This window comes from Belonocnema kinseyi, chromosome 5 (assembly GCF_010883055.1).
Source record: "Belonocnema kinseyi isolate 2016_QV_RU_SX_M_011 chromosome 5, B_treatae_v1, whole genome shotgun sequence".
Taxonomy (NCBI): domain Eukaryota; kingdom Metazoa; phylum Arthropoda; class Insecta; order Hymenoptera; family Cynipidae; genus Belonocnema; species Belonocnema kinseyi.
Window position 1 is genome coordinate 118,600,712 of NC_046661.1, and position 13,016 is coordinate 118,613,727.

Consider the following 13,016-nt stretch of genomic DNA (forward strand, 5'->3'; position numbering starts at 1 on the left):
ATAAACAATTCTTCTAGCAAAATATTAAAATTTAAGATTTTTTTAAATTATAATTTCCTTTAATCTCAGAACGACTTCAGGTATGCCTTAAAATAATTAATATTTGTTATTATTTGATCAAATATAATAATTTAAATTTGTATAAACAAATTAGATATTAGTAATATCCGTAGCCATTCTAGCGATTAAAGAAAATTAAAATTGGATAAAATCTGAAATTTGAATATTTTGGCATGAGAATTATTTATAACAATGTTTATTGCTTACTTCCCAAATATATTTGTGACTCGCAGTTCTATGCTAAAGGGCCAAAATTTTGAATTTGCTTATATAATTTGTTTATAAAAATTTTAATTGTAATATTTTATCAAATATTAATCAATATTTATTATTTTAAGAAATACCTGAATTCGTTCTGACTATTGAAAGAAATTATAATTTGAAAAAACCTCAAATTTTTAATATTTTGCCACAAGAATTATTTATAACAATGGTTACAATAAACTTATAAATTAATTTTGTAATTATATGCCATTCCTACATTAATATGAAGCACGTTTAGCAAACAGAATTTTGTTTTACCGATAATAAGACTATTTGCCAATTTGTTCATAAAATTGGTTTATAACAAAGAAATCGAATAATAAACAAATTATTAGTATTCTAAGAGTCCCTAAACATTCTTTGAAGAGAATATAAAGTTTACCTAATCAGTTATTAAAGCATAAAAAATTGCTATTTACAAAATTTCAGTTTTTCCATACTTTGGGTGAAAAAATTATTTATAAAAAAATAGAGGAGATAGATGTTCGGAGCGTCAAGCTCTTAAAAGTTTAATGAACTTTAATTTTTCAAAAATCAGAATAGAACCAAAATTGAAGGCTCTGGATATTTTTTAACGAAAAAAGTGCATTTCCTCCCACCGTGTGTTGCCCCTTACCCCCTCAAGGTCCTTCTCAGGATCCGCGTCTGTTACACTTACATATTCTTATTTTTGAACCAATAAAATTCCAATAAAAAATCTTTGAACCACTAAAGCCCCATAGAAAATGTCTTCGATTTGAAATAAATAATTCTCACTAATACTCATTCGTAACAACTGATCAATTACCAATGACTTTTCCACTTTTGATCCGTTTCCTAATCCGGCTATTGGGTATTTATTGACCTAACTCAGTCAAACACAGTCTAGAGAGGGCTACACTCTACAGTCCCACGAGAAATGTCGAAAAAACCTCTCGACTTCAAATTGTCCCGCCGTATAAATTCCTGAATCTTTGACATTATCCGGAAGAGCAAAAAAGTTTGCAAGTGTAACGACCCCGCAGAGTCGACACGCGAGGTCTCGAGATAGGGAAATATTTTATCGGTGAAATTCGCGTGACTCTAAATCGAAAGCTGAACGAGACTTTTTTTGTTGCTGGCTGTACACGATTAGTTCGCCCACCAACTGATAGAGGACGTCAGTCTTCGTCGCGCCGCCAGCAGCCGCCAGGCGATATGGCAGCTACTTCTCGGATTTTCTGACATTGCGTCCGAATATTTTCAAGTGATTAAAGTGAATTTCCGGGAATGCAACAATCCGCTGAGAGCGAGTAAAGAAAATTACTATTTCACTTTTGGCCTTCCTGGTAAGTCACTCCCCCGATTTTACATTTACATTCGGATTGTTTCGCGCCTCGACTGTTCCGTATCACACGCGGACGGCACACGTCGTCTGCCTGCCACTCTCTTCTGTCAAAACCAGTCCACTTTTTTTTATTTCCTTCCCGCTCTGATGCTGTTTTCATAGATAAATATTTATTTGCATTTCCGGCTATTTTTGAGGTTAGGCGTTTTTGAGCTTATGAAGAATTTCATATTTTGGGGGTGAATTTAGGGTTCGAAAAATTGAGATGACAGTTCTCTTCTCTTCTCGAGTCTTGTCAGCTGTTCGATTCGCCCCTTTAAACGGGATTTAATCCTCAGCCTTCAGCACAACTAGGTTTATTTTTATTCGAGAATTATTCGTGCAAGAAATAGTTTTAGATTTGAATTTTTTAGTATAGCATTGTGTGCAAAGTTTCAGAGAAACTTTCTAATTTTAGGAGTATTTGAAAAGTTTCCGATCGAGTTTTTGTTTGCAATTGATATAAAACTCTATTTTTAATAGTTTCTAGTTTTCTGATTCAAGGTCATTTATCCGCTTACTTTTCGATGTAATTCGGACACAAATCAGAAATTTTCTGTGATAATCTTCAATTCTATCGACACATGTATTATATTCTGAGATTTGTTTAAAAGTTTCCAAGGTTATGAAACTTTGTTTACTTTACTGTTTTCTATGTGTATAAAGTCAATTCATAAGGATATAGATTGATCATTCAAATTTAGTTTGACAATAAACTTAACAGTTTGTTGAGTTACAAATAATGGATTAGTTCGATTATAACTTATTTTAGATTAAAAGTAACAATATTATAAGAGAAGAGTAAACTATTTCAATTTAAGGAAATGGGAGAAAAATAGTTTTTCGAGTCAATTAATATAAGTTGTGAAAGTATATTATCAAATGAATTATATTAGGGAAATAAAATATTCATTAGAACCCTGATGGAAAAAATTTTAAAAACAAGTACAACATTTCTACAACTGATATTTTTTGTTAAGACATGTCATTTTTTGTAAAAAAATGTACAATTTTAACAAACAAAAATACAGTTAAATAGAAATAGCTCATTTTTCATGTATGGTCTTGTAGAAAAGTAAAAAAAATTAACAATAAAGTATAAATTTCAACAATCCAAAAATTTGTATAACTTTTTATTAATTGTTTATTGTTGCTTTGTCGTACAAATCTACTATGTATTACAGAAAACTACAGGATTTTTTTAAAATTTGGATATTCAATGTCACAAAAACACATTTAAATCTACGTGAATTATTGTAGAAAATTACAAATATTTACAAAAAATACAAGATAATAAATCACAGATGAAGCAACAGTTTCATTCATGCATTTTTATAAATTAAAATCTTACCAAGATATCCACAACTATCGAAAGTAATTTTTAATTAGAGATTTTATTTATTTCTCAAATTAATTTAATGTGAATTAATGCAGACATGGAATAAATATTAATGAAAAAAAACGTTATTTAAAATTATATACGTTTTTTGCAAGATATTAACATTCAGTGACACAGTCATCACTTTTGCATTAATAATAAAAACGAGGGATTTTCTTCAATTATATTATATCAATTGTGCAGAAACATACCAAACTTCAGTTCCGTATTTGATCAAAAGTTTTTATATTTTAAATAATATCAAACTTATTATAAATTAAAAATTTTCAAGATTTCGAGGTCAAACTTTGGAGCCTTTTAAGGATCTTTAAAGGTTTTAAGAAAATAAAAAAAAAATCTTCAGATTGCTGGAAAAAATTGTACAATCTTTTATTTAAAAGAAGTAATATTAACAGAGGATGTAAAACGATTAAAAACATGAATTTTGTATTAATAAATAACAAATTAACAATTATTAATTTGGAAAAAATCGAGGAATTTTAAGATATATTTCAAAGTTTTAAAAGATTCTCAAATAATTTGAAACTTTAAAACATTTAAAACAAAATATAGGTTATTGAAGATTTCGAATAAAAACTTTAGAAGTATTTCAACAATTTTGAAGGGTTACAAAAGAATACACATTTCTTAAATCGATATTCCTAGAAAAAGTAAGAAATATTTTTTTATAGTTAATTTAAAGGGAATATTTAAAAAGTTTTCCAAGTACCAATAATTTGGAGATGAAACAAAATCTCTCTCTCTCTCCCTCTCGTTGATGTATTATTAGGAGCGTTTAGGAATTATTTTAAAAATATGTTGCATGTGGCGTTATGTATGACGCTTCAAAGGATTGTTACTGAAAAAGAAATGCTGCTCGAGTTATTAATAATCTCGAGTGATGGAACATTTCGTTCTGCTTCATCTGAGATTTGCCTTTAGAAAGAAAAAAGATAAAACAGTCTGAAAATATTTTTTGCAAATAATTTAAACGAAGCACTAAATGAAAAAAATGGATTCATAATAAATACATTGCAATAAGGATTTCAAATTAGAATTGTTGCTATTTTGAAAGATCGTGTCTACATTCGCCGAAATTCTTGATGAGCGTAAAATAAATATTTTTGGTGAGCATAGGCAAACTGGAAAGGGCGGCTAATCTGACAAAACCTTCTTGGGCATAGACAAAATATTCTTGGTTGGGCCAGACACTTTGAGGATTAAAAGAGAGAAAAAGAGGCAATTTTGTAATATTTCCTCTTTTAGATTATTGAATGCAACATGAAATACTTTATAAATAATAAATAAATTACAAATAAATAACTTTTTAACTAAAAATGGAATAGTGCAATTCTTAGATAAAAAATTCATTTTTAATTTTTTAAAAACGACTTTTCAACAAAAAAGTTCAATTTTAAACCAAAAAGGTGACAGAATCTAAAAAAGCATAAATTTTCAATAAACTCGTTCAACATTCAACCCAGCAGTTGAATTTTTAACTAAATTGAATATTAATTTTTAAACAGAAAGATTTATTTTCCCACAAGAACATTAATGTTCTACCAAAAAAACATGAATTTCAACAAAATTGTTTAATTTCAAAGCCAAAAGGATTAATTAAATGCAAAACGGTTGAATTTTCAGCCCTAAAATATGACTTTTTAACAAAAAAGTTTATTATATACGAAAAAATTAAATTTTTAGAAAAATAGTCTCGTTTTTAACCAAATAGTTCAACTGAAACAAAAAATATGATTTTTTAACAAAAAAAAAAAAAAAATAGATTTCAACCGTATAGTAAAATTTTCGATTACATTGTTAAATCCTTAACCAAACCAGATTCATTTAGAGCCAAAAAGTTGAATTGATAACAAAAGAGGAATTTTGATCAAAAAACATAAATTTCCAACTAGAAAAGATCAATTTTCAATCAAAAATATTGATTTTCAACTAAAAATAGGATAGTTACATTGTTAGTCAAAAAAAATAATTCTCTATAAAAAAAACTAATTTCAAACAAAATGGTTACATTTTCAACAAAAGATATGAATTTTCAATTAAAATCATGAATCTTAAAAAGTAGTTGATTTTTCAACTAAAAAAGATGCATTCTTAATTAAATAGTTAAATTTTGAACCAAAAGATGAATTTTCTAGTAAGAAGATTAAGGCTTTAAGAAAAAACACGATTAGCAACATTTTTTATAGAATGGGTCACAAAAATTTGCAGACGGCCCTGCCCAGCTGTAGGTTATATTTCAGATTTTGGATTTCATACTTCAAGCTAGATTAACCACGAGGTTTTAGGCGTTAGGAATGCGAAACATATAGGGTTCGAACCGGCGCAAATAAAAATTTTCATAGCGTGCGATCATAAATAGTGTACCGATTGTGTAATAGCAAATAATTGTGTACTTGAACATATAAACAAATATTAAAGTATAATGTAATAATATAATAATATAAAAGATTAATTTTTTTGTGGCGAGAAATTGGTTTCGAGACTTCTTCGATATTAAAACTGAATTGAAAAATAATTCAATTAGCATCGCGTTAACATACATAAGAAGACTGTTGTCATTCATTATGTATTAAATTTCATTACGTACTATATTCATGTATTGGCCACATGAATCAATAAATGAATTGGAAAAGAATTCTTCACGGATAGGATGAAACTTGAAAGATTATTCAGTTTGAATGAATCGTGAAGCCAGAAATGATAATTTCTTTATGTCGCTACAGTTCTTGATGTGTTCGCCCGAATTCTTTTTCAATTCCTTCCAAATTAATTTCCGCGGTCATACTACGATTATAACATGAATTCAGAAAGAATTCTGTATGAACAAAAACTGAATTTTTCTACTAATTCTTGTTCGTAAATTTGAATTCGTTTTTCATTAATAAAGAATTCGGTTTGCCGTCTGGGGAAGGGTGTAATGTGAGGAAGGGATATACATTTTTTAGATTGATCCAGAATTTTCGTGTTAGTTATTTAAATAACACGTTCGTCCCGCAAGACTGCTCCGACCCAGGTTGCTGATCAATCAATAAGAGTAAAATTAATGCAATGGACATGAGATTCTTGCGCATAATATGCGGGAACGAGTAACGAGATAATTCTAAAAGAATTTGGTGCAGAAGAGACGCTAGTAGACACATGGGAAAGAAATTGGTTACGATGGTTCGGGCATGTTGGGAGAATGCCAAATACACGACAAACGAAACAAGTGTAGCAAGGTAAAGTAAATGGCAGTGCGCCTAAAGGCAGACCGCGGAAAGAATGGTTAGAATGTGTGAATGAGAACCTAGTTAGATGAGACATAAGAAGTGATAGAAACACGAGAGTCTGTATGAAAAAAAGCATGGACGTAAAATAAGATAGAGATGTATGCTAGGACAGAAGAGTATGGTGGAAAATACTTAATAAAAAGAGTGTCAGTAGTCTGAGTGGGGAACTTCGTATAATTTCTAATGAGATAATTATTAACTTTAAAATTAAATTGTTTTCAAATATTTTAATTCAAATGTTTTTTGGAAGTTATCTCAAATACATTGGTTTACACTTTCGTTCCGAATAATAAAAATTCTAATAAAATGTCTTCGGATTCAAAATGGACTTTACGGATTCATATTATACTAAAATTTACATCTTCTTTTCTATCTCAGAAGTGATAATGCTCCCATAAAAAAAGAGCTGGGGTTTTTAGGTCAATTTCTAATTTAGTCATCACATTATTTTGACGATTAAATAGCATCAAGACCGCCGGGGAAGAAATTAAAACTGATTGTGGATTTATAGGAGGTCTTAAAAAAAGACAATACATAGGATTCTAAACTGGAGCTCGAATATAATATGAGCCCCTAACAAGGGCCATTGCAAAGCTATTAAGCGTGTCAAACTTCTCGTTTATTCTCGTGACAGGTCGACTGGAAGAATCGTTTTTGTAGCTAGTCACTGAAAACTGAACCACTAGATCATCTGTTGGATTTTACTTACAATTATGTTGGTTCTTTGCATGCTAAGACCCTCAGAAAAACCGATCTATAGCAAAAACTTTAAATTTGTTCGTTAATTTTCGTTCAATATTTACTTTGTACAAAGAAAAGTTTTCTATATTGTTCTTATATCACATAATCAAACAATAAGATAAATTTAATGTGGTAGAAATAAAATATATGTAAAAATGTATCGTGAAACTAAAAAAATATTATACTTATTCAGTTTAAAAATCAGAATAAAAAAGTCCAGTATAAAACATAGAAATCCCAATTTATGAGAAGCAGCGAATATCTAGGATATTTTACGATCAAGTTATTTATACCTAAATTCACGCCTTGATGTCCTCAGAATAAATGCCTATACAGTTGAAGAAAAAAAATTAGGACAATATTTGGTTTCAATAAATCCCGATATCCGTGTTTTATATATGTGCACGGGTTGAAAATAGAATACCTATTAATAAATTTAAAGAACTTATCAGGAATGGGGATGTTTTTGAGGGAATCCAGGTGTGACTCTAAGGGTAGAAAATAACCCAAAATAATTTAAAAGACTTTTCTTGGAGAATTATGTTTACTGAATTCGAATTTGTTGATCAAATTGGCACAGCTCTTTTATTTTCTTTTTGAAGCTATTTTGATTTTCAGTGAACAGATTCGTTTAAACCACATTAAAAACCTACAGAGGCCTCGGGATCCGGGATGATGTAGACCAGTACAATACATTATTAAAACTTTCCAAATCGTATATTATAGGTAAATTTAATTTTATTGCTTAAATAGAACAACAGTCTTATTAATAAACATGTTATAAACATGTCTTATTAAAACTTTAAAAGAAATAAAACTTGGAAATGCATGAGAAACTTCAGTTTCACTTCGTCAATTGAAATTCAATTTAATTTTAGTGCATGCGTGCATTTGTTTTTCTTTGTATACTCTGTGCTCCATTATTTATATTTAATCAATGTACAAAGTGAACCACAGAAATTGATTTCCGAGAAGTATGATCACAGAATAATCAATGGACTGTGAATTGAAAAATTTTATCTTGATGTAGCGTAATCTCGGAAACATCAGAACTCTTTCCATTTCACAGCATCCTTGACACGGAATGCATCTCGAAGGCAGCGCATAGGTGGGTTGCCTAAAGCGATTGTGTTAACGCTGAACGGCTCCAAATGAAACTAACGGCGTTTTCCATTTTTTGAAATAATCAGAATAGCTTAAAAATAACTATATTAAAGTATGCACGTGAAGTAGGTAATTATGAGTACATAGGTTATGTAGATTTATCTTTTTTACTGAAAGTGAAAGTGCTAAGATTGTGGAGAAAACAACAATATATTATGTTCCTAACAATCCTTCAAGCATTTAATATTTTGAATAAGGCGCTTGAAAGTGCAGATTTTTAAATTTATTTACTGACGGTTTTTACGAAACTGAAATTAAAGATTTGGAGAATTATTACTATTTAAAATAGGAAGCATTCAAGAATCAAATAGTCTGTAAAAAATCAAAGTTCGTAGCAATTGAAAATAAGGTTTTAAATAGAAAAATTTGGAAATAAATGTTGTTAATTTGAAAGGAACCTTTTAAAACTGAATTATAATCATAAATCATAAATTTATACAAAATGACTGAAGACTAACTTGGTACTTTTTGTTTGTTATTCAACATTTCCCAAAAATTAATAAAAAAAAAAAAAATTTCAGGAAAATATGAAATATTACAAGTTGAAATAATAGGAATCTTAAAATTTTCTCAGCTTCAATCTTCTTTTAAACGAAAGTGCTATTCAGATTACGTATTTTTAAGCACTTTTATGGCCCCCACATTCAAAGGGCCCCCAGGCCATAACACCCCCCCCCACCCATGTGCGAATTTCCACCGACCCTAAGTCGGCGCGACTTTGTAAAACTCGGTCCAACCTTGTTACGAGATCGGCACATTTTTTATCATACCAGTCGATCATAAGTGTAAATAGGTTGCATAGGGTCCTAATTTAAAAACCCAAAAGGAAATTAAATCTAATCCAATCCACTCCAATTCATTCCAATGTGATACACTAAAATTAAATCCACTCCATATCCAATTCATTCCAATTCAATGTAATCCCATTATTTTCAAACCATTCCAATTCATTCAAAACTACTCCAACCTAATCCACTCCAATCCATGGACTTGGAAAAATGTTTTTTTTTTTTAATCAAAGAAACATTTGTTTTACCCTATATCAAAGAAAGAATTTGTTTGATACAAATATAATTGGTTTAAATTAAAATTAAACAATGGCGTGTTTAAATCAAATAAGTTTTGCTTCAATCAAACAAAAATTTCTCTGAGTGTGTACTCAATACTGTATTTTCATTGATAGATATACAACTATGGGGTCAGTGAAACTTTCAAACTTATATAGTGTATAAAGATGTCAATATAAAGTAAGTTATAAGTACGGATTGCATTTTAAAAAGACTTTTTACTTAATAATTTGTAAGAAGGCTATAGTCTTAAAAACAGGGTCAGAGTTCTTCCAATAGCTTATTCGCATTTAAAAGTTGAAACGTCTGAATTCATGAACTGTAATGCATGTTTAGGCATCTGATCTTCCAGGCTTGCAAAAGTGTGTTTTCTTAGAGTTATAACAATACAAATGTCAAAATTATCCTATCAATTAAAAATTAAAGATGAGAAACTTACAGGGTATTCTAAGGTGTTTTTCTGAATTATCTCAGAATTTGATAGACACTTAAAGTTAGTATTGCTCGTAAAATACGTGTCTGAGAGACTAAAATAGGGATTTAAAAATAAAATAACTGGTGTATTCCTTAAAAAATGCCTCGTCCAAACTTATACTAAAAGCAATTGATTTTATGGGCGATTGCGAAAAATTCGACCACTTTAGACAATGAGATTTAAAACTAGCCAAAGCCCAATATATATTTTAAAAAATTAAGTCAAACACTAGAAAGTATGATAATCTGATACTAAAAGGTCAAGAAATGAATTTGTAATAGCCCTTGTAGAAATGTTGGCATGGCCCAAGTAGAGCCCAGGCTTGGCAAAACTAGGCCCTGGCCTGGCGATCTAGCCTAGGTCGAGCTCGAATGAAACGCTAAATCTGACCAGAGCCAGACTTGATCGGCCAGCTTGACCCAGACTTAAACCAGGCCTGGCGCTAGTTTATGATTGATATCTTGCAATTTTTTATTTTCTGATTTAAAAGTAGAAATTACGCAAAAATATTTTTTATTTTAATTGAAGTTGAAAACTGAACGTATGAAAGTTTGAAACTTAAAACATTTTATCCAATCTGATTCGAAATTCCAAATTGTGGCACTTCATTCATTATCTCAGCGGATTCTGATTTTTCTTCATCATCTGCATTATCAAAATCTATATACAGTCCGCACTCTGAATGTCGCTCTGAATAGTGCCGTTTCTCCTCACTTTTGCTCGATCGCATCCCCCATCATCGCGCTATCGTTTCGAGCGCCGCCATTTCAATCCTGTTTCTCTGAATAGTGCTACTCAAATTAATGTACGAAAATAAACTATGTACCGGATTAATGCTTCATCGTACATATAATAATTAATCAAATACTTACCGAATCACTATTCAGGAAGATCGGACGCGAATTCGATGGCGCTTCCAGGTGCCAAGAGTGGGGGAATCTGAGTTCCACAAAAAGTAGACCCCTACAAGCCCATGTCCGGCATTATTCAGATAGCGGACTGCACAATAATTTCTTAATTCACGTCCGTCATATTCATTATAATTATTAGAAGTTCTTACTTGTAATTTCATCGCATAAGTAAAGGATGCTGCTGATGGCTTCATGCCTTCGGACTTTTAGATCGCTTTTTATTTTAAGAATTTTCATAAATTTAATTTCAATTATACACACTTTGTAAAATTTGACACTTGAAAATTGAAAAAGAGTATAGTACTACGCCATCCTTCGTCCATTTTAGGAAGTTTCACACTACCCCAACATGGTCCATGTTTGGAACCGAGAAGATACTTGGCGATTTCTGCACGGGATATATGCATTTTAAACAGAAATTACCCGAGCAAATGTTACGCTACCGCTCGCTGACATTTTAATTAAAATTGTTTATACGTTAATTAAAGTTCGTAAGTTTAAGATATCCCACTTAATTCGCATCACTAAATCAATAATTAAACCGACAAAGTAGTGTACTGCTACTACTCCTATTTTTAAACTATTTATAATTAGTTTAATATTGATTCGAACAAGCATCTAGGTGTGGCTAACGTTTTTAATAGGTAAAGAAGTATTTATAACTTTATTGATATAGTTTTAGAAAATATTTATTGATAAGCACATGTGAAAATTGTCTGGGACTTAAAATGATCAACTTTTTTTTCATGATTCTTAACCCTATTTATTTTTTTTAAATTCAGTTAGGTATATGTCACGGGCATGTCGACATGAATTCTGAGTCAGCAATATGTAACTATAGAAACACCCTAAATTCTTTGAACTACAGAAATACAATATCCACCCTGTAAATTAGATTTGTAGAACAAGGAAAATAAATAAAACAACAAGGAAAAATACATTGCTTCAGTTAAAATATTTATCAAAATAGTTTCAATAATTAGGAAAAGCATTGAACAGAATTCAGTTCCAAGTTATCTAATTTAAGTAAACTTATTAGTTTTTGAAAATATTTTTTTTTGGACCTAAGTTACATTCGAAGAAAACGTCTTACATCCAACACATTCCTTTCATCCATCAGAGGACTTGAACAACAAAAGAGATTAGGTGTTAATATGCCAAACAGTCCTTTTTATATCAAACTTTAAACACTGAATACTTGACATTTTTTACAAAAAGAGCCTATTATACTTATGACCATGACTCCACTCCGCTATTACTGAAAATATGAAAATTTAGAGAGGATTTAGTACAAGAAACAAATCATATGCTCGTTAAAATTGACCGTATAAATATATATTATATTTGATAAATACCTATCTCTAATTTGAATTTGTCGACGTATTTGTTATAAATGCCTTATTATGAATTAAATTGAATTTAAGATAAAGGTTTGTGTAATACTTTCTTGGGTAAATACGTATAGAAATTAGAAGTCATTAGAAATCATAGCATAGTATTGTAATACTGTATACAACGGCGATGGTTCTTATGTAGGAAACACGTTTTCTATCTCGATGTTCCGTGGTTACTACCGGTCACGTCGTGTTGTAATGCGCATCATCATCGCCAGGTGCTTCAAACAGAATTTAAATAATATTTCCGCATAAGGTATGTCACACAGAAAGCACTGTTCAACCATTCATTTCCTCATATGGCTTGGCCCTTTAATGGTGCTTTCGCTTGTTATGAAAATGATTTATTTCCGTTTTGTACTTGATTTATTTTCCATTCGCATCAACATAATTATGTAATACCTATCCAGTATTCATCCTAAACACACAGTTACTTGAGTTACTTCTATTAACTTTTTTCAAGTTACCTTTTAGTCCATTTTTTAAGAAAAGGTCACTATAGTCACCTTTTTAAAAGAAAAAAGGCACTTTATCACATTTCTCCATCTCATTTAAGATTTTTTATCACAACGCCATCATACACTGTTAGAAAAATCTGTACTGGATTTAGTATAAATGCAGTGGAAGCAAGAATGCACAGCATAAAATTAAATTTAGTATACAAGCAGCGTATGGTAAATTTAGTATAATCATACTAAATGTAGTATACGCGTACATGCAATTTAGTATAAGCATATTTTAAATTCAGTATGAATAAATTAAATTTACTGTACGCAGGTATACTAAATTTAATTTCATGTTATGACTTATTCCTTCCGTTTTGTGTATACTAAATCTAGTACAGATTTTTCTAACAGTTTACAGCGTACTGTAAAGTAACTGAGACTGTGATCTGACTGGTTCATGGACATTTATATATACATACAT

The 13,016-nt window shown here is 30.2% G+C and overlaps 1 protein-coding gene across 1 annotated transcript in view; it reads left to right on the forward strand.

The window, feature by feature from the left end:
* The first annotated feature begins 1,228 nt into the window (after window positions 1–1,228).
* The window catches only part of LOC117172292 (tubulin polyglutamylase TTLL5), a 173,198-nt gene continuing 161,410 nt past the window's right edge, over window positions 1,229–13,016 (forward strand). The window contains exon 1 of the mRNA XM_033360049.1: window positions 1,229–1,631. The gene's annotated coding sequence lies outside the window, so the exon portion shown is untranslated. The remainder of the gene's footprint in view (window positions 1,632–13,016) is intronic.